Source organism: Pinus tabuliformis, chromosome 5_1 (genome assembly GCF_031772625.1).
Source record: "Pinus tabuliformis cultivar Carrire ecotype Pingquan chromosome 5_1, CPIR1, whole genome shotgun sequence".
NCBI classification, from domain to species: domain Eukaryota; kingdom Viridiplantae; phylum Streptophyta; class Pinopsida; order Pinales; family Pinaceae; genus Pinus; species Pinus tabuliformis.
The window spans coordinates 216,615,547-216,642,878 of record NC_142305.1 but is presented as its reverse complement, the minus strand read 5'-3'; the positions used below and the strand labels follow the sequence as shown (position 1 = coordinate 216,642,878).

At 36.8% G+C, this 27,332-nt stretch overlaps 1 pseudogene; it reads right to left on the bottom strand.

Annotated features, from left to right (window-relative positions):
* Window positions 1-7,293: 7,293 nt before the first annotated feature.
* LOC149164172 (receptor-like protein kinase THESEUS 1) overlaps window positions 7,294-27,332 on the bottom strand; it is a 90,723-nt pseudogene continuing 70,684 nt past the window's right edge.

The window sequence follows — 27,332 nt, the reverse complement described above, 5'->3', positions numbered from 1 at the left end:
GCTCATCACTCCGGAGAAATCCCTCAGCACGCAGTGACTACTGCTCCCTCTCAGCAAGTGCACTTCAATTTTCAAAGTGCATTGAACAAACCGCTCATAATAGCCACCATCTCGGTGAATTTCAAGGAAGTCCCTGCTTCCTTTCCCGAACCTTCACTCAGCCGGGAAATCAGCCAAGTCCCTCCTTCCAGCTCCGATCTAGGGGAGCCGAGCTCCTACCACCCACCGAAAGATAAGAGCAACCCATCCAGTAGCAAACAGCAAATGTTGGGAAGCGAGGCCACCCGTAAGGATAAGGGCATTCAAACTGAGGACAGTGGAGGTGGTGGACATGCAGCAAATGCCAGCTTTGAGGAATATGGATGGTGTCCGGTCATGGAGGAAGAGCCTACAAAAGACACCTTGCAGCTGCTGGCCAGGTTACATGGCGAGCCTTGATTCCATTACTGATTAGTTCTGATACTTGTCACTTTATACCTTGTTTCCTGTCGGGTCTTTTTCTGGTGTTGTCCCCAACTCGGGTGAAGAAAATGTTGCATTTTTGTTCCCATTTGTCTATTCACAGGGAATTTTTGAGTTAAGTACTGGATTTCACATTTTTTTGGCTAGAACTTTTGAATTTTGGAACTACAACCCATGCGAGGGTAAACTGAACTGTACTAATTTTGTTCTCAGACTGGTTTCCCCATCTGGGGCAGTCACGATTTCAAGGTTTTATGCACAGAATGGTCATACAATTGACCGAGTGTCGCTGAGGCCAGAGCCTCTCTGTATATTATGTTTTCATAAATAGATCAGTTTTACATAGAAAAAAAAACATATGAAAAGGAAGATAATTTTTTACTAAATGAGGAAAAAAATTTACAACTACATTGTGATGGGAAATTTTGTCCTTTGCAAAGGTGAGGCCCCCTTTTTATAGGGCTTTTTGGTTCCCATTTGAGTTGCATCCTTTATTATTAAATAACATGGGTGGATATCATGGGTGGATATCATGGGTAAATACCATGGGTGGATACCTCTTTCCACTTGGATCTAAGAGTCTATGTAAAAGCTACTGTGAGCATTCTTATCAATAGCCTAGATCCATCTTAACTCTGGATCTACCAAGCGCCGAGAGGGATAAAATCTCTTGAGATGCAAACCTCTTTTAGAGTGAAAAGATATATTATACCTCTTAGTGCTTGGTAGATCTGGAGTGAAGATGGATCTAGGTTGGTTTAATTTCCCCCTTTAAATAGACAATATTCTACATGAATACCATAGACCAATACCATGAGCTCTCAATACCATGGACATTTTTATTTTATTTTTATAGGGATATTTTTACGCCGTAAGGCATTTCCCTCTGAAATCAACTCCCCTCTCTGCCTACATGTCATCTTGTAAGCCACACGATTATATGTTAGAAGATTGCAAAAATTTCAGTCGTTGATCATTAATTCAAAGGGGTTGCCCAAACGGTTTGGGTGTTTCATTTGGCATCGGGTCAAATAGTTTCATCATTTCATTTGGCATCAGGTCGAATAGTTTCATCGTTTCATTTGGCATCGGGTCGAATAGTTTCATCCGCGCAGCTGAACGGGATTTTCTAGTAGTCTAATGGCTGGACAATTTCTTTCTCACCGCAAAGAATTTTCAAAGACTCTGGCAAACCTTCAGAATTTTCCATATCGACGAGAACGCAACCTACGCGCTTATCTACAGCTAGTAAAGAAGCCTCTTCCAGGTAGACAAAGTTTCCCAAGGACTTGGCCACTCCGATGAGAATTTCTTTAGACCATTACTCAAGAGAGAAGCCTGGCAGCATTACCCATAAATGTTTTTGTGGCTGGAGTTCAGTTAGTTGGCAGAAGGCCGTGTGCCATCGTTGTAGCCAGAGCGGGCCCCATCCGATGACCTAGGTTTCAGCCAGAATCTGTTCCAGATAGCTCTTAGACACAAAATAAAAATGCAGCCATTTGTTGATCAAAAATGTTTACTATAGGGGTATATCCTACGAGCGGCTTCCAAGTCTTTCTTACCCAGTCTAGGAGTTGGTCATGGGTTATTGAGATATAGTTGAGCCTACCCACTAATGCTCTCTTAGATAGGGATTCTACCCGATTCTACCCTGTCCAAATTGACATCCTGACCTAGTGTTAGTTCCTTCATTGTTGTCAAAGCCTTTATGTGCTTTTGAGCACGCTTATTTTTGGCTCGCTCTACTTTAAATCTTGGAATAACCCCATCTCCTCCTGCTCCGGCAAACTGTAGCAAAAATTGGGTGGGCTGATCAGAAGAACCCTGCATATCTGCTGAAAAATGATGTGCCTTGTACCAGTCTTATCTTGCCGGATGTAGAGGTTCACTGATATTGTAGCTGTAAAAGAACTTGCTGGGCCATTCATGTGTTCTAAGAGAGAAATGGCCCTTTGACCAGAGCAAGGATTGAGAATATCCCTTCCCTTCAAACAACTCGCTCGAAAAGAATTGAAAAAAAAGACGTGTATAACCCTCCTGAAAACCTGCTCGAAAACCGGCAAAAGACCAAGAATTCGAAGACGCAACTTACAGAGGTGAAGGGAATGCAGGGTAAAGGACAAATCAGTGTGATTATTTCAAGAGGGATGCGCTAGTATCCAAAAGACCAGATATCAATATAGAAAGATCACCCCAAAGCAAACCCGGCACTAAAAGGAGCCAAAATAAATATCACCCAATTAATCGTTGCAAAACCAGAAAATGGTTGCATTCCCTGCAAATTGATTAAATTTATGCTACCATACTAGAAAGAGAAAATTTCTGATATAGTAAATCATCATCTATATGGACCACAATACCACCACTGAACCGGAAACTCAATGGGAAGTCCAGGCAATCTGCCACTCAGGCCAACCAGCCAGAATCTCTGTTGATGTATGCCATCCGGAAATCGGAACAGCGAGAGGATCCAATATTATCAGATACCAGATCCCCCCAGCATCCCCCAAAATCCCCAGAGATCGGAAGAAGAGATCAGAAAACGAAAAACGAACGCCCTATAGATAAAGCGTTCTTTAATAGAACATCCTCCCGATCTAATATCCGTATCAATTCCACAACGACATCCCAGCATCTAAAAACACCACAGAAAGACTCGATGCCAAGTCGCCATAAAGTACCTCCATCCGCATACCTCATTACGATCTCATCTGTGAGTCCTTCTCAGAGAGCAGAATGAATTTTTCTTTATTTCTCTCATCATAACATGACTGTGTGCCGAAGGATAGAAGAATATCATTTTGGTGTCTTTCTGTTCTTCTGCCTCTTCGTTGTGAAGGTTTTCTGAAGTCTGTGACCTCATTTAGGAGCTACATCACCGCATTGCCTTCTGAGGTATTGAAGTCACACTAAATTCCAATTTCCCTCCTATTTCTGTCGAGGGTTTATTTGTAGGAGATGAAAACATTGACATTTTCATATTTTTATAGCTGGATTTAAATTTGTACTCTGTAATTTTTGTGAGTCTTTTGTTTCTCTGATACGAAGACGGCTTTAGGTTACTGTGTGCGGTATTTTGTCTATCAGCATGATTTGGGTGTGGATTGTGGCCTTATTGTAAGCCCTTGTTTATGTTTGCTGGGAAGTTTGTCTTCTATGTTCCTTATTTTGTAACTTCTGTGGGTTTTTTTTGGTTTCTCTCAAAGGAAGACAGTTTTAGGGTTAGAGTGTGGAGGTATTTTGTTTTGGAGTCGTCTGACGAGGTGGATGAATTGCCGGACGGCCAAAAGTGGCTTGAATTTGGGTTAAAAATTTTCAAAAAATCTTGTAGATACAGTGTTTGTATAGTGTTTTTGATGGTGGAAATGGATTCAGCACCATCAAAAACACCACCAAAAATGTCTAAGACACCTAAAATTTTGAAGTTTAACAACTATAACTTGGATCTCCAAAAATCCTTGCCAGATTTTCTCTAAATATGACCGGAATTTCCATAAGTTTCCAAGCAATTCCTCCAGCTAATTAAACTATGACTTTTGTTTTTCGACATATTTTTGGTGTGGATTGTGACATTTTCAAAATGCTTTTTCTTTTCAATATAGCATTTTTTACTTTCCCAGAAATTTTATCTATTATTTCTCTATGTTCTAAGAAGGGGTTGTCTTGTGATTAGGGTAATCCCTTCTGACCTTTGAACAAGATGGGTTTTTTTAATCGAGATGGCCTTCTTTTGTGTCCAATATTGTTTTAAGATTACAAGATTAGGTTTTAGATCTAGTCCATCATTTATAGTGGATTTTTCTTTTATTGTTGTTATTTTTGTTTATAATTTTTAATAATTTTTTCGAATTTTATTACATTTTTGTTTATTATTTTTAAATATTAACTCGAATTTTATTACCAATACCAAACACCAAAGTTTAATGATCAATTTAATAATCCTTAGATTTATATTTCATCTTATTTATTTATTTATTTATAATTCATATAAAAATAAAAAATAAAAATATAATATAAAAATGTAGAATTCTCATATATATCTGATTTTATCTAATTTTTTAATTCAGCCTAATTACAATAAATAAGGGAGAACAAAATTTCGAAAAAAACAAAAAACATCTTTTAAACAAAAAAACATCTTTTTTTAAATGTCTTATTGATTACATATGGATATAGATAGGAATTAAATATTAAACAAATGATTAAAAACTGTGTTAAAAATTACAGATTATCTATTTTAAAATGAACTTTTAAGTTTTATTAAATATTGGATATTTTAAAACATTTAAAATAAATTTGACAATTAAATGTCAACTCCCTTGAAATAACCATTCAAAATAGTTGATAAATTAATTATATTAATTTAGCTTTTATTTATTCTTCACATAATATTTACGCCGTAAGGCGTTTCCCTCTGAAATCAACTCCCCTCTCTGCCTACCTGTCATCTTGTAAGCCACACGATTATATGTTAGACGATTGCAACAATTTCAGCCATTGATCGTTGATTCAAAGAGGTTGCCCAAATCGTTTGGTTGTTTCATTTGGCATCGGGTCGAATAGTTTCATCGTTTCATTTGGCATCGGGTCGAATAGTTTCATCTGCGCAGCTAAACCGGGCTCCAGTGCTACATGCGTCCCACTACCCTGTCATTCCCTATCTGAACACTTTCGTTATGAATTTCACTACGATTTCTTGGCCACTGCTACTGCGATTTCTTGGCCACTGCTAGGGAGAACGCCCATATAAATCTTCAAGCACTGGTTCCGCGCGAATTGAGAGGTGGCGTGCGTCCTGCTATCAACCAAGTCTTCCCGAAGTGTGAGAAATCGTGTTAATATCATAAACTCTGGTTCTATGTCAATGTGGCAGAGCTGTAAGTCCTGGTTCACTGAAGGTCATTTTTTGAGTGTGTTGTTCATCCTAGCTACTACCTCATTGATCACACACCTCGAGATGCAGAGTTAGGGATTTATCCATCTGCCGATTTCAGTATTTAGATTGTAAAAATATGTTTGCCTTATCTGGTGATCTACATATCTTCCCAATACAGTTCAAGGTTTTAGGAATTTTTTTATATACTTCTGGTATCATGGTAGATTGCACTTGCTGGTTGACCACTTCGTTTTAATAGGCACTTTGTACTGCTGTTTGATGTGACTATTATTCCTCTAGTCTCTTAGTACTTTGATTTTACACCCTCATTCAGGATTTTTTTTTGGAAGTGCTTTAAGAAACAATTCCCAAAGGTTGTTGCCCTGTTTAGAGCAGACTTCCTTCTGCCAAGGTGCTACAGGCCAGGTCCGTGAGGTAGCTGTTCTGCCAAAATTGTGCAGGGCTTGCAGTTGGCTTCATCTCTTTAAAACTAATACTATTTGGGTGTTGCAGATCTGGTTGAAAATATAACGCTGGTTGACAGCGTAACACTCCCTTGATCCCATCAGGTACCATTCCCCGAGTTTTTGAGTGATCTTGATTTTTCACCACCATCTTGGAATGTGTTTTCTACAAGTGATTTGAGAAACATACCCCAAAAGGGGCTGCCCAGTCCAAGAGGTTTCTATTCTACCAAAATGGCCTAGGCCTTGCATTGGGTTTTACTCCTTTGAAACTGATACAGTTTGGTGGGGCAGATCCAGGAAAAAATGCAGCCCCGATGGATTCTGCTTAACACTCACTTGATCTCATCAATGGACCAATGCCCTGGTTTTCTACCCATGCTTGAAGTGTTCGTTCTTTGGTGGTTATTGCCCATTCTGCCAATCATTTTGGACAATCTCTTGTCACCTACTTTGCTCTAGATGTTAGTGCTCCTGACCAGTTCGGTAATTTTAGTCTTCAAGTACTTGTATATGGCTTGCTATTGAGATCTTACATGTAACATAAGTTTTACTGTTTGACCACTGCTACATATTGTCATGAAAGTCAGGTCTAACAGTCATCATATTAGTTTGATTATTATTGCTAGCAATTAAGGAGATTTTTGAATCCTTATTCTATTTTGTATCATTTGAACACTTTTTAATAGCGGTACTTTCCTGGGTATAATTTGGACTCTCAAGTCGTACCTGATCCATGTGAAGACCAGGCTGAATCAACAGGGCCACACTAAAACTGGCCTGAGTCAATGGTTTTCCCATGCGAGTATTTGGCAAGCTTTTTAGACACGAAGAGTTTGACTTGGGAAAAGGGATTTTTTTTGGGTGAACTTTAGTATATTTTCCTCCTTGTTTATTTGCTAAGTTTTATGTTGTCTCTGAGTTGCAAGCTGCCTCTACACTTGCATAGATCCATCTCAACCCTAGATCTATTGACCTTTAAGGGGGAATCAAATTTCTCAATGTGAAAACCTTTCAATAATACAAAAACTCAAGGTTTGCATCTGAAGGGATTTGATCCCTCTCAGTGCTTCATAGATCTAGGGTTAAAATGGATCCATGTCAGCCAGTCTTATTTATTTACTTAGGGTGCTTTGTTTTTACACTTATCTTTCTAGGTACTTAGTGAGATGGGGATTTCACTTATGTACTCATTTTATTCTATGTCTGTCATTTTTTTTGTCTTGGACTAGTTACGCCCTAAGGCGTTTCCCTCTGAAATCAACTCCCCTCTCTGCCTACCTATCATCTTGTAAGCCACACAATTATATGTTAGACAATTGCAACAATTTCAGCCGTTGATCGTTGATTCAAAGGGGTTGCCCAAACGGTTTGGGTGTTTCATTTGGCATCAGGTCGAATAGTTTCATCCACTCAGCTGAATCGGGCTCCAGTGCTACATGCGTCCCACTAACCCTGTCATTCCCTACCTAAACACTTTCGTTATGCATTTCACTGTGATTTCTTGGCCACTGCTACTGTGATTTCTTCGCCACTTCTAGGGAGAACGCCCATATAAGTCTTCCCAAATCCTCTGGTCCAAAACATTTTCGTCCGTGCACACAGTAACTCCATAAGCACTACTCCAAAGGAATAGACATCGGATTTTTCTGTCAATTGCTGCCTTTTGAAGTACTCAGGGTCAAGATACCTAAAGCTACCTTTGACAGCAGTACTCACATGGGTTTAATCCAGAGTAGGTCCAATCTTTGAAATCCCGAAGTCTGCCACCTTGGCCACAAAATTTTCATCCAACAAAATTTTGGTTGTCTTTACATCACAGTGAATGATTCCCTGCTCTGCTTCTGTGTGAAGGTAATGAAGACCCCCAGCGGCCCCTATGCATATATCAAGTCTCCGTTTCCATGACAAAGGAGGAAGATCTGATCCATACAAGTGTTTCCTAAGACGTCCATTGGCCATGTACTCATAAACCAAAATCATCTCAGAATGCTCCTCACAATAGCCAATAAGAGAAACCAGATGACGGTGGTGAAACTTAGACAACATTTCAATTTCAGTCCGAAATTCTGCCATGCCTTGTGCAGAGCTTCGATTTCCCTGTTTTACAGCCACTATGGTTCCATCTGCAAGAATCCCTATGAATACTTTACCAAACCCACCTACACCCAGAACCAAACTCTCATCAAAGTTTTTGGTAGCTTCTTCTATCTCTGAAAATGTGAAATGTCGGCCTAGACTTGAAGGTCCAGGAGAAGCAGGACTCCCAGCTGACATTTTGCTTCCCTTGCATCCTGTTAGCCTCGTGCTGCAGCAGGTTAATCATCTTTCATGATCGAATTTTTACATGCCAAATATGTCGTACTATGCATGCTGCAATGCTCCATATTTGCTACAGATGGCCAAAGAACTGTCCTTAAAAGTGTGTTAATCTAAGTGCCACTGTTGTGTTCCAATTTTGATAAGCAATTCATTTTTGGTTTGAGGCAGTTTTTCAGTTGGAGGACTTCAAGCGAGGCTTGTCTAACTTCCCCTTCTTCCTCTTTTCCCCAAATCACTCACTAACTTCCCCTAAAAGAGGTCAAGATCTGCTTGATACCTCTTAGTTTCATCATTCTCCATATCATTTGCCTTGGTGAAGATCTGCTTCACTCAAGGAATGTTCACACTTCTTCTATCAATCATTTTCCCCCATTGATAGCCTAAGACATCATACTTAGCGCTTTTTCTCATCATTGTCATATTAACTACTAAGTTTACTATGTAGCTCCCTATCTATTTCCCCTTCCCCTACTAAAACTATGTATATAACTCCCCTATATACTTATCCCTTCCCCCTGGTTGAAAAATAACCATATATATCCTCAGGAATTGCTAAGTTTATCTGAAACTTAGCAAGAGCCCTCAATACCCCCTCTAACCATCTCCCAAATGCATAAGGACTCATTCCTTTGTATAGTTTCCCTTCATATGTATAAAAAAACCATCTTTTGGCCTTGTTTCTACCTTTTCCAAGGCACAAACCCTTTTAAAGGCCATTAAACCCCTCTCAAAACACATAAAAATCCTCCCAGGTGCCTTTGGAATCCTTCCAAGGCATGAAAAATCCCTTTTTGGGCTTTCGAACCCCTTCCGATGCCTTGAAATCCCTTCAAAACATCAAAAATTCTGCCTCCAATCATAAAAGCCCACATCACTTACCTTGGGCCTTGCTCCGATTGCAAAAGAGTTCTATTTGGACCCCCTCTGATGCGATATCGCAGTCGGGAGGGGAGTCATGTGTTAACACAATGCATATATGGGGGTCCGATCAATAAAGGCCGATTGCGATTTCGCCGATCGGCGTATCGCATCGGCAGTCATATGTATATAATGTCCCGCCCCCAGCTTGCTCCGACAGCGAAACGCCGACCAAATCTCAGCCATCCATTTGGGCCCCAGATCAATGGCTAATGTTTTATCGCTTCATTCCTATATATGGCTCCGACTGGGCGGAGCCGAAAAGATATAAAGCGCGGCTTATAAAGGATTTCGGGTCCGATGGGTTTCGGCGTTTCTATGTGGCAGCCCCCATGACCCCGCCGATAGTGAAGTGCCGACTCAATCTCAGTCGTCCATCGCCCTCACCAAGTCAACGGCCCATATGTAATTGGTGGTCACCCTTTATGTTTGGCTCCGATATTCCGGAGCCGAAATATTATAAAGGCGGGTTTTGTAAAAGCTATCGGGTCCGTAAGGTCCCCGGGCACAGCGAAAAGGGAGGTCTCCGATATTCCGGAGCCGATAATTTATAAAGGGCAGTTTTGAAAGGGATTTCGGGTCCGTTGGACCCGTTTCAAATGTAAATCCGCCGATATGATGGGTTCCGATGGTTCGGACCCGATCTCCATTAAAAATGGGCACAAAGGCATTTCGGGTCCGCAAACCAAATTTTTGTAAGTCCGCCGATATGACATCGCCGATGGGCCGGACGCGATTCCAAATAAAAGGAAGGGCCTATAGCATATCGGGTCCACGCAGTTTCGGCGATTGTTTATGTGCCACCCCCCGGTCCGCCCGACGCCGATATTGCGATTTAGCGCCAGCCGTTGGATCGGCCCGCGCCGGATCCAACGGCCAGAATTTAATAAAATGAACAGTTGCCGCCTGCACCCAAATTTCATGAATTTGCACAATTTTGAAAGCATTTTTGTATTATAATAAAAGGGCCATTTTTAAAGTTTTGTGTACAACGCTCTCGCCCGCCACAACTGCAAAAGAGCGATGCCTTCCTTGGCCATTTTGAGATCACTCTGGGCCCAAATACTTCCAAATGCAGGGATTTCTCCTCGGCATGCCGCCAGAGCTCCTTTATTCGACCCAGTGTTGCAAATTTATCAGTTTAAGGACCATTTTTGATCGGCCATGCGCCGATAGCATTCTAGGGGCCACGGAAAGCACTTGCAGCAGTTATTTTGCATTCAAAGAGCAGAATGGGGCGATTTGACAGTCAAAGAGTATCAGTTCAAAATATCAGCAGCCCAAAAGCAGCAGAACATTAAAGAGGCCCCCATCAAAGTCAATAAAGCAGCTCAGAGCCATCAAAGCCCGCCAAATCACAGTTATGAGCATTAAAGCCACTTTGCAGTAGCAGAACCGCCTAGAGGGGCAATTCAAGTGTTTAAAGCCCAGATTTTGCAGAGACAGTGTACAAAGACACATATGAGCAGCGCAGCAAGTCCCAAGGCACAGTTATTGTAGAAGTGCCAACGCATTGCTCAAAAGACCAATAATTTATTCATTCTTATGGTTGCAGTCCCTGAGCAACTGGTAGATAGGCATTCTTTCATTTATTTGCAATAAATGTTAGGTTAGAAGCATTCATTTCTCCAGATCTGCTATCAGATCTGCTGTTGTAGATATTTTGTAGATATTTTCTCTATTTATACCACCCTCTGGATAGTGTAAAGGGTTGGTTGGTTGTATTTCTCATTCCAGACTTGCGCTATAAGCTTAAGAACTTCTGTAATCAAAGATTGTTGGAATATTTGCATCTGAACTGGCTGGTTGTGCTTTCAATGGCTGAAGAGCTTGATATGGAATTCTCGTGCTTGCTCATGGTCCAATAAGTCTTTCCTCCCTCTGTTTATCAGTTTATATGTATCAGTGTCATCTATATATCATAATCTAAGTTGCAGGAAAAAGGAATAGATCAAAACTGGCTTTCATGCCCTCTGTGCTCAATTCTTGTAACTTTTCTATGTTTTCCTCTGAATTAGTGATAAATATGCATACTTAATTGATCATGTTTAAGCTATTTCTCATTTCTGAATGTTGTTTAGGAATCCTTCATTGCTCCTATATAGTCTTCATCCACTTTCCCTCTTTGGCTGGATGAGATATCCTTAATTGCCTCTCATCCCCTGACTTCCATTTCATCCTTGTTCCAGCATTAATCATTGTTCCATGTGTAGCTATCCTGCTCCATATTCCCCTCTTCTGCCAAGGAAAACACACCCTTCAGTTCACATTCATTGACTCCATGCCCAATGGTTTGAACTTCTTACACTTTGTATGCCAACTTTTCTTGAATAGATCAACCATCCCACCAAACTCAAACAAAACCCATGTGCATCATATCTAGCCTAAAATCATCCCTTAAACAAAGCTAAATCCTAAAGAGAGAGCCCTCTCTGACTGCAGGTAGGCTAGGACCTGCAGTCCAAAGATTGGTTTGTGGTTACCTCGGCTGTATCCCTTTGGGAGTCAAAAGGGACAACCTGAGTGATAACACGTCCTTTAGTTTCAGAATGCCCTCCATGTAGTGGAAGAGGCAACCAGGGTTTAGTAGAGAGTTTTTGAGATCTACGACAACAGAAGAAGTAGATCACCATTAATAACCCAAGAGCAACAAAAAATCCTACAACGGATCCAACTATTACACCAACTTTGCTATTCCTGTTTGATCTGATAGAATTGTTCTGTGGGAAAGGTCCATCCAGACTTTTGTTAGAGTTTCTCATCTTCATAATCTCCAGCCCATTTAATATGGTGTTGGGGAGAACACTTGCCATATTTATTGCAGGTCCTACTTTGACAGCAAGATTTTTCGATCCAGTAGATGTATTAAGTACTACAAAATCGTTGTAATAAGCTGCTGCCAAGTTATTTTGTGTTGCAGCTGATATATCAAAATTACTACCCATCACATTATCATTGTTAATATATACATTGAATTATAACTCGTTCAATGCTTTGCTCACAATATTGCAGAAATGCATCCAAATGAAGTATTAGTAATCTGGATCCACAGTAAACAACCAAGAAATGTTGAAAGTTGGGTTTGTGACATTGGCTGCAGCCATCTCCTCAACAGTAGCATATACAATATTGGGAGCGGTTTCATTAGTAACTAGTCCTTGGTGGTACACAATATTGTTGGCCGGGATGCTGAAATTTTGGGCAAGCGATTTTGAAGCTAAGAAGCTTGTATCAGGATCCAAAAATCTCCCAAGGTTGTCATTGTCAGGGGTAATTAATGGTCCTCCCATATTAAGTCTGTAAATTGTTTCAAAAGCATGCTCAGATAGACCACTGTAAGTATTAGGCAGGGGCACAGCTTGAGCTGTGTCTGAAACAAGAGTGTTCGGCACAGAAACAACTTCAATGGCATTGACAAATGCAAAGGAATTATTGGAGGGAATAAATGTCAGGACCAATGTTTGTTCATTTACATTGATGAGATATTCCTTCATCACAATTGAACTATTCTGGATTTGGAAATTGTACAATAGACCAAAGTCTTGGGTGGCTACTGAAAATATGGCACTTGTAAGATTGTACATTTGATAAGAGAATGGAAAGAAATGTAAACGTACCCAGTGTCTGCCCTGGTGCCCAATACTGAAGGTATAGGATGACTTCTGAGTAAATACTCTAGCTGTCAAATAGATACCAGAAGGAACCTGTAGATTGGAATTTGTAGTGTTAGCAAAGATGCCTTCATTCGTGGCAATTGACATATATGAGGAGGGGGTATCTGCAGTGAAGATCCGTCCACCCACTGTTGTGTTACTTTTTGATCCACAGTCTATAAGGTAGTTATCCTGTGAAGTTGAAACCCCATTCTAATAAAATGACAATAAAAACAACATACAAATGCACACAATGACTGCCATTTCCTTCACTTCTTTCTCTGCAGCCCAATTGTGTGGTTCTCTCTTTTCTCTGCACCCAAATTATAGGATTCTCTTTGTGTCTCTTTCTTCCTCTGCACCTCCAGGCAATTCCAAGAGCCTATAACTCTGCCCAGATTTCCACCCTGACCATTGAACTGATGTCGTCACCCCCTGACCGAGCTGGGATAGGACCTCCTTCTTTAGAATATAGAAAGATGGACTTCAATTCACCTCTATTCTAGAGAATAATTTGGAGATGCCATGAAACTGCAGGTTCTTAAATATGTCAAGAACAAAGTTATAGAAATACAAGACCATTATTGTGAGATTTGTCCATTATAACCTGTGCATATAACCACTACCTACAGTGTCAACACTTCTCTTCTAACTTTCTACCACATCATCAAATGGCCATTACATCAAGTCCTGGAATGATGGCTTTGCAAATGAAAACAAAGTAGGACTGCAATTATTTTTACATGGACTAAAAGCAATGTATGCATACAATAAATATTGATATGTTTAAAAACAGTATGCATGATCAGAATGAATGTAAGAACTAGCATGAAAAAGGTTTTGCAGCCCTGAATTTATGGAAAAGTCTTTTTGGAAGACTCACGCGGTTTTGAAGCTTTCTAAGTCTACTTAGAATTCTTTTCGGCCCAAAACTTTTAATGTCAAACGACATCAGCAAAAATGGAACCTTATCTCTCAGTTTATACTGAGTCTTTAATTTCCTTATTAAACCCAGCCTTCATTGTCCACCTTGAGGGTGACACATTCTGTAATTTGAATATCTAAATGTGTCACTCTTCCGTATATAAATTTGAGGTAAATTAGGTGACAATACCATTATCATCTGATAAGGATTACCTTGGGTTGCTTGTGTTTGTGTCTAGGGTTGTTGTGCACTTTCTATGTAGTTACATCACACTTCCACTTTATGCCCTTGTGACACAGTTCAGTCTACTCCATGTTCATTGAAAATACAATCAGTTTAGGTGTTTGACAGGATCGATTGAACTTGAGAAAATGTTGGCTTATATAATTACAAAAAAGGAGAGTTACATCGTCCAAGTATTCACTTAGTATATTCACCTGGTTTATTTTGTACAGAAATAGATTAATCAAACCCTACATTGTGATATTAAATATCTTACTTGTACTAATAAAATTAGAGATAAGGTGTCACCTGATAATGCATTAACACAGTTGTTTAATAACACCAAATTTGATTTTTTTTTGGTTGATTTTGCCCAAAATATGAGTAGAAATTGTTAAAACCATAGTTTCTTATTAGAAATAGGGGAAATTTTAGCTTTAAGTTGTTGAATTTGCACAATCCAAATGTTTAAGGGATTTTTCAGGACATTGAATCCATTTTTGTACTCAAAAATACAATGAAACATTGTGATCTCACCAAAAACCGTATCATCAGATTTCAGTGAAATGGTTAAAAAATCGCCTCATTAAAAAATAGTTAAACTCATAGTAGACAAATTTATCAGGAGATAGAAAATAGTGGAGTTTAAATTTTCTTTTGTACAGTAGTTATCTCTCTATACAGAGCTTCAGGTAAAGCCTTAGAGGATTTTCGAATGAAAAGTATGACCACTCTAAAATATGCTTCATTTTGTTTGTTAAATTAAATTTTGTTGCAATCTGGAGCCTTCTAGAAAAGCAGAGAAATAGAAATGATGATTTCTCTTTAAATCATTTTAATTTTATTTCTTGATATAACCCTGTTTGTTGATAGATAGAGAACATTTATTTTACCCTGTTTGTTGATAGATAGAGAACATTCATTTTATAAAAACAACACACAAATGCACACAATGACTGCCATTTCCTTCACTTCTTTCTCTGCAGCCCAATTGTGTGGTTCTCTCTTTTCTCTGCACCCAAGTTATAGGATTCTCTTTGTGCCTCTTTATTCCTCTGCACCTCCAGTCAATTCCAAGAGCCTATAACTCTGCCCAGATTTCCACCCTGACCATTGAACTGATGACGTCACCCCCTGGCCGAGCTGGGATAGGACCTCCTTCTTTAGAATATAGAAAGATGGACTTCAGTTCACCTCTATTCTAGAGAATAATTTGGAGATTTCCATGAAACTGCAGGTTCCTAAATATGTCAAGAACAGAGTTATAGAAATACAAGACCATTATTGTGAGATTTGTCCATTATAACCAGTGCATATAACCACTACCTACAGTGTCAACACTTCTCTTCTAACTTTCTACCACATCATCAAATGGCCATTACATCAAGTCCTGGAATGATGGCTTTGCAAATGAAAGCAGAGTAGGACTGCAATTATTTTTTCATGGACTAAAAGCAATGTATGCATACAATAAATATTGATATGTTTAAAAACAGTATGCAAGATCAGAATGAATGTAAGAACCAGCATGAAAAAGGTTTTGCAGCCCTGAATTTATGGAAAAGTCTTTTTGGAAGACTCACGCGGTTTTGAATCTTTCTAAGTCTACTCAGAATTCTTTTCGGCCCAAAACTTTCAATGTCAAACGACATCAGCAAAAATGGAACCTTATCTCTCAGTTTGTATTGAGTCTTTAATTTCCTTATTAAACCCAGCCTTCATTGTCCACCTTGAGGGTGACACATTCTGTAATTTGAATATTTAAATGTGTCACTCTTCCGTATATAAATTTCAGGTAAATTAGGTGACAATACCATCATCATCTGATAAGGATTACCTTGGGTTGCTTGTGTTTGTGTCTAGGGTTGTTGTGCAGTTTCTATGTAGTTACATCACACTTCCACTTTATGCCCTTGTGACGCAGGTCAGTCTACTCCATGTTCATTGAAAATACAATCAGTTTAGGTGTTCGACAGGATCGATTGAACTTGAGAAAATGCTGGCTTATATAATTACAAAAAAGGAGAGTTACATCGTCCAAGTATTCACTTAGTATATTCACCTGGTTTATTTTGTACAGAAATAGATTAATCAAACCCTACATTGTGATATTAAATATCTTACTTGTACTGATAAAATTAGAGATAAGGTGTCACCTGATAATGCATTAAAACAGTTGTTTAATGACACCATTTTTTATTTTTATTTTGGTTGATTTTGCCCAAAATATGAGTAGAAATTGTTAAAACCATAGTTTCTGATTAGAAATAGGGGAAATTTTAGCTTTAAGTTGTTGAATTTGCACAATCCAAATGTTTAAGGGATTTTTCAGGACATTGAATCCATTTTTGTACTAAAAAATACAATGAAACATTGTGATCTCACCAAAAATCGTATCATCAGATTTTGGTGAAACGGTTAAAAAATCACCTCATTAAAAAATAGTTAAACTCATAGTAGACAAATTTATCAGGAGATAGAAAACAGTGGAGTTTAATTTTTCTTTTGTACAGAAGTTATCTCTCTATTCAGAGCTTCAGGTAAAGCCTCGGAGGATTTTCGAATGAAAAGTATGACCACTCTAAAATATGCTTCCTTTTGTTTGTTAAATTAAATTTTGTTGCAGTCTAGAGCCTTCTAGAAAAGAAGAGAAATAGAAATGATGATTTCTCTTTAAATCATTTTAATTTTATTTGTTGATATAACCTTGTTTGTTGATAGATAGAGAACATTCATTTTACCCTGTTTGTTGATAGATAGAGAACATTCATTTTACCCTGTTTGTTGATAGATAGAGAACATCCATTTTTGGGGCAAATTTTGTTTTTCCAATATGTACAAATGTTTTAGTGAGCTTTTGGATCGTTCAAAAAACACTCTGTTCTGGTTAAATATCATGTATAAAGGAATATGCTCTTAAAATATGATGGGATATTTTTATGCAGATGGGATCTCACATGAAGAAGGCAATATTTGAAGAACAGACGGCCAATGCTTTGAACAGATGGCAACAAAATGCTAAGAAAAAAAACAAAACGAGATAGAAAGTCAAAGCATTCTTCCCCTGGTTTTACACGCAGATCAACTGTGTTTTCGGGATTTCAAAGCTGAAAAACAACTCCAATCCATGGATCTTCTCCATTGCATTTGCTCCGAAGATACAAAACAGCAGGAGACATGGAAACTGCAGATGCCTCTGAGAGATATGACCACTCAGAATCCAGCGCATCAGATTCGGCAATTGATGCATCTTCTTCTTATCCTCCCCAGCATAATCAACCCGTTTTGGTTGTCGAGGCCCCTGAGGATATAGAGACTACAGAATGTCCCTATTCAAAAGATGCACACACAAATGATGACAAATTTCCCTTTCCCATAATATAAATGTTTCATACACATGATAAAAAAGCTTGGTTCAAATCCAATTTATATCTAAATTTGACTTATCTTCCATCGTAAAGTTTATCTTCATTTAAGTAGTAGAGAGAAGTGGACCCATAACAAACAAGGAACCAAAAAGGCATCTGCACATTCTACCTACATTTCGTTCCATTGAAAAATTAGCTTTTACTAAAATCCACTATTCAAATATTTTTAAAGGAGGAGCCACTTGCTTCTTCTCCTCTCCATTCTGTCAAAATCAGCTAGCACCAGTGCCATGATGAAAGCCTTGCCATCGCACTATATGGGAAAGTATTGGGAAAGACAACACAACAGGCCCTGCCACTGATGAAGCAGAATGACATATTCCTTAGACTTGCTCTTCCCATCACGGGATCTGAAAAGTCTCTGGCACCTCGTAATGGCGGTCGGTAGCCGAATATACCAGGACTCAGGGATTATATAGGTTGTGAAAACTAAATCCAGTTTGGATGTTTTTAACAATTAATTTGCATTCTCAGTTTTTCTCGATAAGATTTGAATATTATCAAATACTTTGATGGGCATCAAATACCCATCAAATTTATATGATTAATTAATTTAAATTTTATAAATTAAATTAATAATTAATTATTTATCAAAAAAATACTAGTAGTTTAAGAATATGTATCAGGTTATATATTTCAATCTAAAATGAAAAACACTTATATTCTTATATTTTTATAAACTTTTATAACCAAATCTTACACAAAGGAATATATTTATTTCACAAAAAAAAAAGTCTATACATATCATAACCATAATTTTAAATTTAAATTATAATTATTGTAACTACAAAACATTATTATATATATATATATATATATATATATATATATATATATATATATATATATATATATATATATATATATATATATATATATATATAAGTTAGTAATTTGATTACTAATTTAATCATAATTTTAAAATTAAATTATGATTATTATAATTACAAAACATTATAATAATATCTAAATCAAAATATATATATATATATATATATATATATATATATATCTCAAATGAATGCATTATTTTTTTTTAAATTAATTTATTTTTCCTGAGAAAAAAAAACAACCACCTCGTAAATTTATTCATGGGAACGTGCTATGTTAAAAACATTAGTTAGGCTGAACATTTAATGTCTCACAACGAATCAAAAAAATGGCTAAGAGGCCAACAAGTGAGCAGAACACGCAGGCCGGCCAAGAAACCCCAAAGGGCGCACCAGCCAAAAAAAAAAACAGAAACCCCAACAACAAAAACTAACGGGATTTCAAACAAAAAATTGGGCAAGGTCGCCTGGATAACTCCCAAAAAAACCCCACAGATTCATGGCATGCCAATCAGCGTTGAAGACCAAAATATGATGATAGCCTTTAAATTTTCAACTCTAAATTTCCAGAGAAGGTGTAACCTTTTACATAATGATCAAGCAATGAAATACATGGGGCTTTTACATAACCAAATGAAATCATTAAGATCATGCAATGAAATACATGGGGTTCGGCAGCTTGAAGGTCCTGATCTCCTTGGTACTAGTGGTAATGCTTCTAAGGACAAGGGCGGTCCTTTGACATTAGCTCATATACAAAGGTTTCGAAGCTTCTATATTTTAAATGGCTAAACAAGATAGCTTCTATATCTTAAATGGCTAAGCAAGATTTGTTAGACTTGTGGATTTTAATTTATGAAACCATTTATACTTATGTTACTTGACTAATTGGCTCTCTTATGCACCAATGTTCTTGGATCATATGCCCATTTTGTATGGAATTTCTACTAAGTGGTTCCAGTTAATGGGGCATTGATTTGAGTGTTCAATATATTCTTATTCTTTATCAAAGTATTTTTTTGCTCTATTTGCTTGCTTCAATTTATGCCTTACGGCGTTTCCTTTGCAACATCTGGTGCAAATGCTAGTTATTTTTATTTCTTTATTTTATTTTGACAAAGTAAAATTTTTACATTGCATTACATTAATATTTTTCTTTAATTTAATAATTTTAATTTTATTGCATTCTTATTTTTATGTAATTTAACTTAGTCAAAATGTTAAACATTACATTATAACATCTCTACCATACTGGACTAGAGAGCACCTCTTGACATAACAACTAGATTTTTTGGAGCCCCCATATAAGAAATTCCTAGTTAGTTTTTTGTCCGAGCCCTAGAAGGGATGGAGATTTTCTAAGTGAATATAATGCAAAGAAGAAAATTTCATCCCTTGGGTAGTGCAAGCTAATGGGGAATAAAGTTGGACAGTTGGATTTTCTCTAGAAGTTGCATCATGGGGTTTTTATTGGGTATTGGGTTGTTGGAGTCGACAATATCTAGTTGTAGGAGTTTATTGTCCTTATGGACTCGCAGCCCTAGCTTAGGGGTGGGTTGTTGAAGAGATAATTGGTACAACAATGCCTATGGTTAGGTGGAACATCTAACGTCTACAACTAGTTGTCTAAATGTTTATAAAGATAAGTGTTTGATCACTATTTTATTTTGTAATTTTAATATTGTGTTGAAATGCTTAAATGTTGTGTTTCGTTTATGATTTATGTGTCTAAATGCCACCATGCATGTTTAATTTATTTCCATTCATGTTTTTAAGAATTATTTAGCTACACATGCATATGTATGTTATGTTGCACACTTTTTTGCTTAAAAAAAATGGTATCAAATTCATTTTTGGTAATAGCGTGGCCTAGCAATGGAGCTTGGTACATTAAAGAGGGGTGTAATGTTTCATGGAAGAAAATGGCTAACTTATGATGAGAGAAATTTTAGTCATTTTTGGTGGAAAACATTGTGCGACTATTGATAGAATAAATTTTTAGCTTATTAATGAGAGTGGTAACATCATTGTATCAAGGGTTGGTTGGTGGACATCAGTGCGACAATCAACAACCACATTCCATGCCACATTAACAAGATTATGGTCTTTATTAAAAGAGAAAAGTCTAGAGAAAAAAAAACTTGTTTTGGCCATAATAGAAACATATTAACGTAGAACTAGATGAAATTTAAAGGATATGTTCATAGCAAGGATACTTACAAAAGTGTTAGTGAAGACCACTAGTCAATTATGCTCAAAATCTTTAGAAAATTCAAATTAGTGGTTTTCAAAGGACATGGCACCACTCTCTGATAAAGACATGTTATTGATGAAATTTTTATAGTAAATCCAAAAAGTAGACATAAGGATACCTAGTTGGGATTTTGGTGAAATTCTAGAAGGTTTGGAGTTGAGGTACCAAAATAGGGAAAATTCTATTATTTTGAGCCACCTCTAGGGGATATTTGAGACCTTCAAAGGAGGAAAAGTGACCATAGATAAAAAATAAATAAAACATAAATATAAAAAATAAAATAAAATTAAATTAAACAAAATTAAATTAAAAATAAAATAAAATAGATTAAAAAATTAAAATATATATATATATATATATATATATATATAATCTAGAAATCAAACCTTCCACCCAACCATAGGCATTGTTGCTCCAATTCTCTCTACAAAATGCCACCCTCAAGCTAGGGATATGAATCCATAATGATTAATGGCTCCTACAAATGTTTACTATCCACACTAACTACCCATTACCTAGTAAAAACCCCATGACACAACTCCCACAAGAATTCCACCCATCTAGCTTAATGCCCCATTAGTCTGCACAACCCAAGGGATTATATTTCTTTCTCTACATTACAATCCCTTAGACAATCTCCATCCTTTCCAAGGCTCCAACACAAAACCAACTTGGAATTTCTTAGATAGGGGCTCCAAAAAATATAGTTTTTATAGGAATGCACACAACATCCTTTACATATTCTCTTGGGTAATATCTTAATGAGAAACCCTTACAGGCACTCTAGCCTAATTCTCATCATCAACCCCAAAAATTAGTTTTCAATGCACAATATGACTATAACCTCTTGCAACACTACAAACTCGATTTTGTCTCACTTCTTGTTGTTATAAATCTAACAAATTTATGAATTTCTCAAATTTGATAGTGTAGATTTTTTTATCTACATTCAATTGAGGAATTTGTAAACTAGAGTGAAATCCCAAAATTTCTAAGCAAATTTAGGTCAATTTTTCCCTTAGAAATTTTAGAGAGATTGTTAATCTTGTCAATCAACAAGTTGTAGAGTTAAATTTGGCGTAGGAGGTCAAATTTCATGTTTTCGTGGCAGTTGTGAAGTTAGATGACCCAACGTGCTTTTGATTTAGAGATTAATGGACTAGATTAATTTCAAACTTAGTCAAAATTTCCAAGTTAAACATAGTTTTCCAAAGTTTGACAAAATTCGATAAAGGAAAAAACCTTGAAACTACCATAAGACCATTTTGTAGGTTGTCGAAGTTCATTTTGTAGATTAGTGGGAGGAAAATATTTTTTGAGTTTTTCAAAAGGAAAAATTTTAAATCATCACCAAGACCAATTTGTAGGTTATCGAACTACATTTTGTAATTCGATGAAAAAAAATATTGATTTTACCAAAAGACAAGAATTTATGAACTTACTCATGAGACAGTTTTGGGGATCATCAAAGTGCATTATATAGGTTGTCGATGGAAAAGAAATTTGAGGTTCATCAAAAAATAATTTATTTGGAGTCCACCAAAAGGAGACCAGTTTTGTAGCTTGACAAAGTGCATTTTGTAATCACTAATGGAAGAAAAAAAATGTCAGCCTCTGATGGAAAAAATTGGGCAACTAAGAATATAAAACTATATAACTCGCCAAGGACAGTGGCATGTTGGCATTATGATGCATGTGTTGTACTTGATGGCAACCCACTCATAGAAGAACAACTCACTTATATATAACTAGATGAATCTACAGAAGAGATATCGATGTGACAAAATACATGGGATGCAGGACAGCTCAAAGGAATCAGTTCAGATGTAATGAACAATGACAACTCATTAAGATGATAGTTCTCAGTATGAAAAGTTAGCTTTGCCATCAAGTCCGAAGGGGGAGATTGTTGGCATTATGATACAAGTGTTTTCCTTGATGGCAACTCACACAGATGATAGATCATAGTGCAACAGGTCAGTAGCAAAGAATTGATGATTAGACTACAAAGAATGAAGAAAGAAAAGTATATACGCAGGATCACTATATACAAAGGCGCGTATATCGTACACACGCACTTTCACGCAAGGAAAGGTGTGTACATGTCGGAAAACTAAGTTTTGGGTCCGTGGTATTTGGTCCATGGTATTTTGGTATTTGGTCCTTGGTATTGCGTCCAAAGTGTTGAACCCAGGTAGTGGGTCCTTAGTATTGGTTCTAAATGGTTTTGGACCATGGTATTGAGTAAGGCCTAAGACTATAAAAGGAGAAGAAGATCATTCGGCAAAGGCATTCAGAAAATCTTGAATATTTGATGAAGTGTGCAAGTTATGGGTTCATTTTTCCTTGCTTGATCTGAGCTAAGGAGGAATCTCAGCGGTTGATGGAGAACAAGATCTAAGAATAGATCAGGATCTAATGGCTTGGAATGAATCATCTCTATACTGTTTGATCTTGTTAAGTCTAGATCTATATACTGATGAATGTAATGTTCTGTAAATATTATGATCTGGGTATAACTCAAGTTTGGAATAGCTGCAAATCATGAATGAATATTTACAGATGTAGACATTGGTTGACTATGATAAAAGCACGTACACACGTAGGTTAGATACATCTAAATAGTGTATACCATATGAGCTATGATGTTTGAAGTTACAGGTGGTTCTAGTTGTTGATGAGTTCTAATGACTGTCTATTGGTGTCAATATTCTGCATATTCAGTTTGGTTGATTGTGTTTAGCTTCATTGTTGATGGATGAGATCTAATAATGGATCAGGATCATAATGACTTATATTTATGTGATCTGATGGACTAGATCTAGTTGCTAACACACATATTATCATTGTATATGTAATAATCTGGGTATGTCTGAAGTCAAGAAGTGCAGCAAGTTATAAGTAAGTAATTAATGACATATACGCTGGTTTGCTTTGGTGAAGTTGCATATACACGCTGGTTCGGCTCTTCCAAGTAGCGTATGCACTCTGATGCATGATTTTTTATGATACAATTAGATCTGAATGTTGTTGCAGAGTTCTGTGTTCTGGTGACTGCAGTTTGTTGATAGGGTTTCAGTGACTCAGTATTAAGTGATTCAAAGATTGATGATGTTAGTGTTGATTGATTGTGTGCCTCAATGATATTAATGGGTCCAGTATGAAAATTTATGAAATGTGGTACCTAGAGGAAGAAAGAGAAGGTTGTAGCCTTCTGTAGGTCAGCACCTACGTACTAGTACATCAGCTAGTACAAGAGCTAAGGGGGTGGTAGCTCCCTTCCAGTAGCAGCTGGAAAACGAGTGAAGGTTGGAGCATTCAGTAAGTCGGCACCTACGTACTAGTAAAAGGATTGGCTAGTACAAGAGCTAAGGGGGTTGCATCTCCCTTCCAGGAGAAGCTGGAGAACGAGAGAAGATTGTAGCCTTCTGCAGGTAGAAACTGCGTACTGGTATAAGACTACACCAGTACAGAAATATTGTAAAAAGAAGTTTCTTATTAAAAGAAGATAGAGACAAATTACAGCAGGTGGTTTTCACCCACATTGGGTTTCCACCTTACATCTTGGTGTTCATGTGTGTTGCTTATGTGTGATGATCTGTTCTGTTTTACTGCTCCTGTTTACTGTTCATATGGTTAATAATGTTCTGATGCACTCATTAAGGATCAACTAACTGAATCATAAGTTTACTGGATATATGCTTGTTGCATTACACACAGTTGCATATACACGTAGTTTGCCTTAACTGAAGTAGCATATATGAATCTTAATATGGAAATGAAAAAGTTATATTGATTTGATAATACTGATTCACCCCACCCCCCCCCCCCCCTCAGTATTATTTCCAACATGGCATGGTTGTATCAAGGGCTAATAGGTAGACATCATGTCCACAACAATAACCACATGACATGCCACATCAACAAGATGATTTTTCTTATTTCCAAAAAAAAAAAAACTATTTTGGCCAAACAAGACCAAATTGACTCCAAATAGGTGAAACTTTGAGGTTAAGTCCATGGTGTCAAAGGCTACAAAATTGTCAATGAGATCCATTGACCCATTGGCTTCAACTATCCCAAAAATGAAAATTAGTGGTTTTTGAAAAATAAAACGCTACTCTTTAATAGAGGCCCCGTTATTGAGGAAATTTTTACAGTGTCCAAAATACAAACATGAAGATACCCATTTGGGATTTTCATGACATTTTGAAGGGATTGGAGTGGACATGCCAAAGAAGGGAAAATTAATCATTTGGGGCCACTTTTGGGGAAATTTTGAGATCTTTTGAAGAGGAAAAGTAACCCTAAATCACAAATTTGGAAAAAATTGTTAACTCAACTTTTAACGTCCTCGTCATTCTAGATAAATTTGTATTACTAAAGTTTTTGTACAAATTATGATGTAGATTTGCAACTTCTCATGATGTTTTAATCAAAAGCACAAGACACAACCCTACTCTATTTCTATGTGGACATTAATTCACAATCTAGAAAAAAATTGAGACATGCAAAAATAAATATAACACATGCAACAATTATTTTTCCCAGGGAAAACAAACTGCTAAAAACCCCAATGCTTGCTTGCATTAAATTAGAATATAAAGATGTATTACAATTGCTTTGCTCAACTGAGCACACCCTGCAAGTGCATAACCTATCTCTATGCTCACTGAAAGGCTCTGACCCAGACTTAGTCAATTTTTTCCTCTGCTTGAGCTCTTATTTCCTTGCGTTGTTCCTAGATAAATTAGGCCCCTATTATTTATGAAATTCCTCAAATTAATTGTGCAATTCCTTTAGGTTTATCCTCTGACTGCATGCAACACTTGTACAATCAAGACTAGTCTACAACTGATGTTACACTACCTTAGAATCTCCACCTCAACTAAGTAACTCTAATTCTCTGCATGCACTAGAAATTTTGGGATGATTGATCAGTTAACTAGATGATCACTGAGTTTGACTGAAGTCCCACTACTTAACTGACCTTCCACAAGTTCCTCCAAAAGTTGGAACTAGTTTAACTAAAAACAACTTGAGATAACTGACCTTGATTACTACAAATTAGAAATCACACATGTTGAAATGAACTCTAACTCCTCCAACTCGAATTTACTGAGTAAATTGGGTGACACAAGCCATGTCACACAAGTTAACATCATCCAAGTTGTCTGTTGATGTGGAAATTTGAATTTTCTCAATTTAATCAAGGCAAAACCAAATTGAGAATTTCTTGTTGCATTTTCAATAGTTTTTCCAGTTTTCTGCATTGGGACATGACAATTTTCACTAAAAATTCTCTGTTTGGGGAAATGTAAAAAAAGCAAAGTTGACAATTCGAAAATTATGTGAAATTTTACTAATGCATCAGATCACTAATAATAAATGTGTTGTGTAGTAATTATTGCTAGTATTATTGGTGCCTAACATAGAAGTTTTCGCGGTTCTTGACAAATTTCCTTTTGTAGGTGGTTGAAGTTTACCTCTAATATTTATTACACTAGTTAGATAGGTGTAGAAAGGGGCAACATTTTAAATGTCAAAGAGTCAAAAATTTTAGCTCAAAAATTGAAATGATGCATGGGTAGAGTTAAAGGGAAGTTGCTATTTAGAGGAGAATGTGTCTAAAAGGATCATTATTGGGTTTAATGCATCCATATTTTCTATTAATTGAGATCAAGAATGGCCTATAAACTAATTAATGGAATATTTCACAATATGCATATTTCAAACAGTAATTATTGCATACACATTTTTACAGAATTAAGAGTACATGAGGATCAAATCTGGCTCAAAAATGAGAACGAAATATATGGAGGATGCCCAAGGTTCTTATAGCCATGGAAATAAAATTAGAGGCTTAAATATCAACCTAGGAAATGTAGAAGTAGAGTCCAATGGACATAATAATAGGTTGGAGATTGGAGAGCTAGTTGAGACAATGAGGAGCCTACAGAAGTAAGTGCAAAGTTATAGAGCATATAATGAAAAGATGATAAGATCTTGAGAGGACCAAAACTACATTAATACTTAACTTCTTCAAAGTCGGAATAGCTTGCAAAGATAAATTCATGAGTTCATCACAAGACATGCAACCAAAGTAGGGCATGTAGTAGAATACATATCTCATGAGAGAAGTGGCAGTTATAGAGGGTTTAGGCTCTCAAGGAGTGTTAACAAACAATGCCATTCACCTAGACATTCAATTAGAATATCACATATAGAGTGAAAGAACAACCTAATTTTGTCTCCTGTAAGCATTAAAGGTGAAGGTTTGAATTAGATCGCATGCAAAGAGAGATTAGGAAGCTCAAGCCACCTGCATTTGATGGAGAGCACATGAAGGGTGAAGAATCTTAAGCATAACCATTGGAAATGAGAAAGTATTCCAACTTCATAGTTATTTGTCAAATCTTGAAGTAAGAATTTCTATTTATCATAATCTTAAATTATATGAGTTTTAGAAACTCTAATAACCAATACATTATTAATTAATGTATCACAATATTATTTTTAAATATTTATTCATATCATTATAATTTATATGATTTTTAACTTTAATCTCTTATACTTTCCTACTTCTTAATTAATGATTAGATTTACAAGTACAGGTTTATTGTTTGCTTTTATTCTTACCTCCTTTATCTATTTATTGGTAAACCTTGGTGGATCAGTCTTTCATATATATTTTCATCCTGAAGATGAACCACAATTGTTGGTTCAAAATGTCTATTATAAAATAGTGAATGTGATATGGATCCAGAAATTGGTTTTCAACATATTAAACAAGGTTATTGTAAAGAACGAGTACCCTTTGCTAAGAATTAATGATCTTGTTGATCAATTGAAAGGAGCAAGGGTTTTTCCAATATTAACTTGCAGTTAGGCTATCACCAAGTGAGAATCAGAGAATAAGACACTAGTAAGACTACCTTTATGCCACATTACTAATCGTTGTGAGGAGTTCTCATTGAA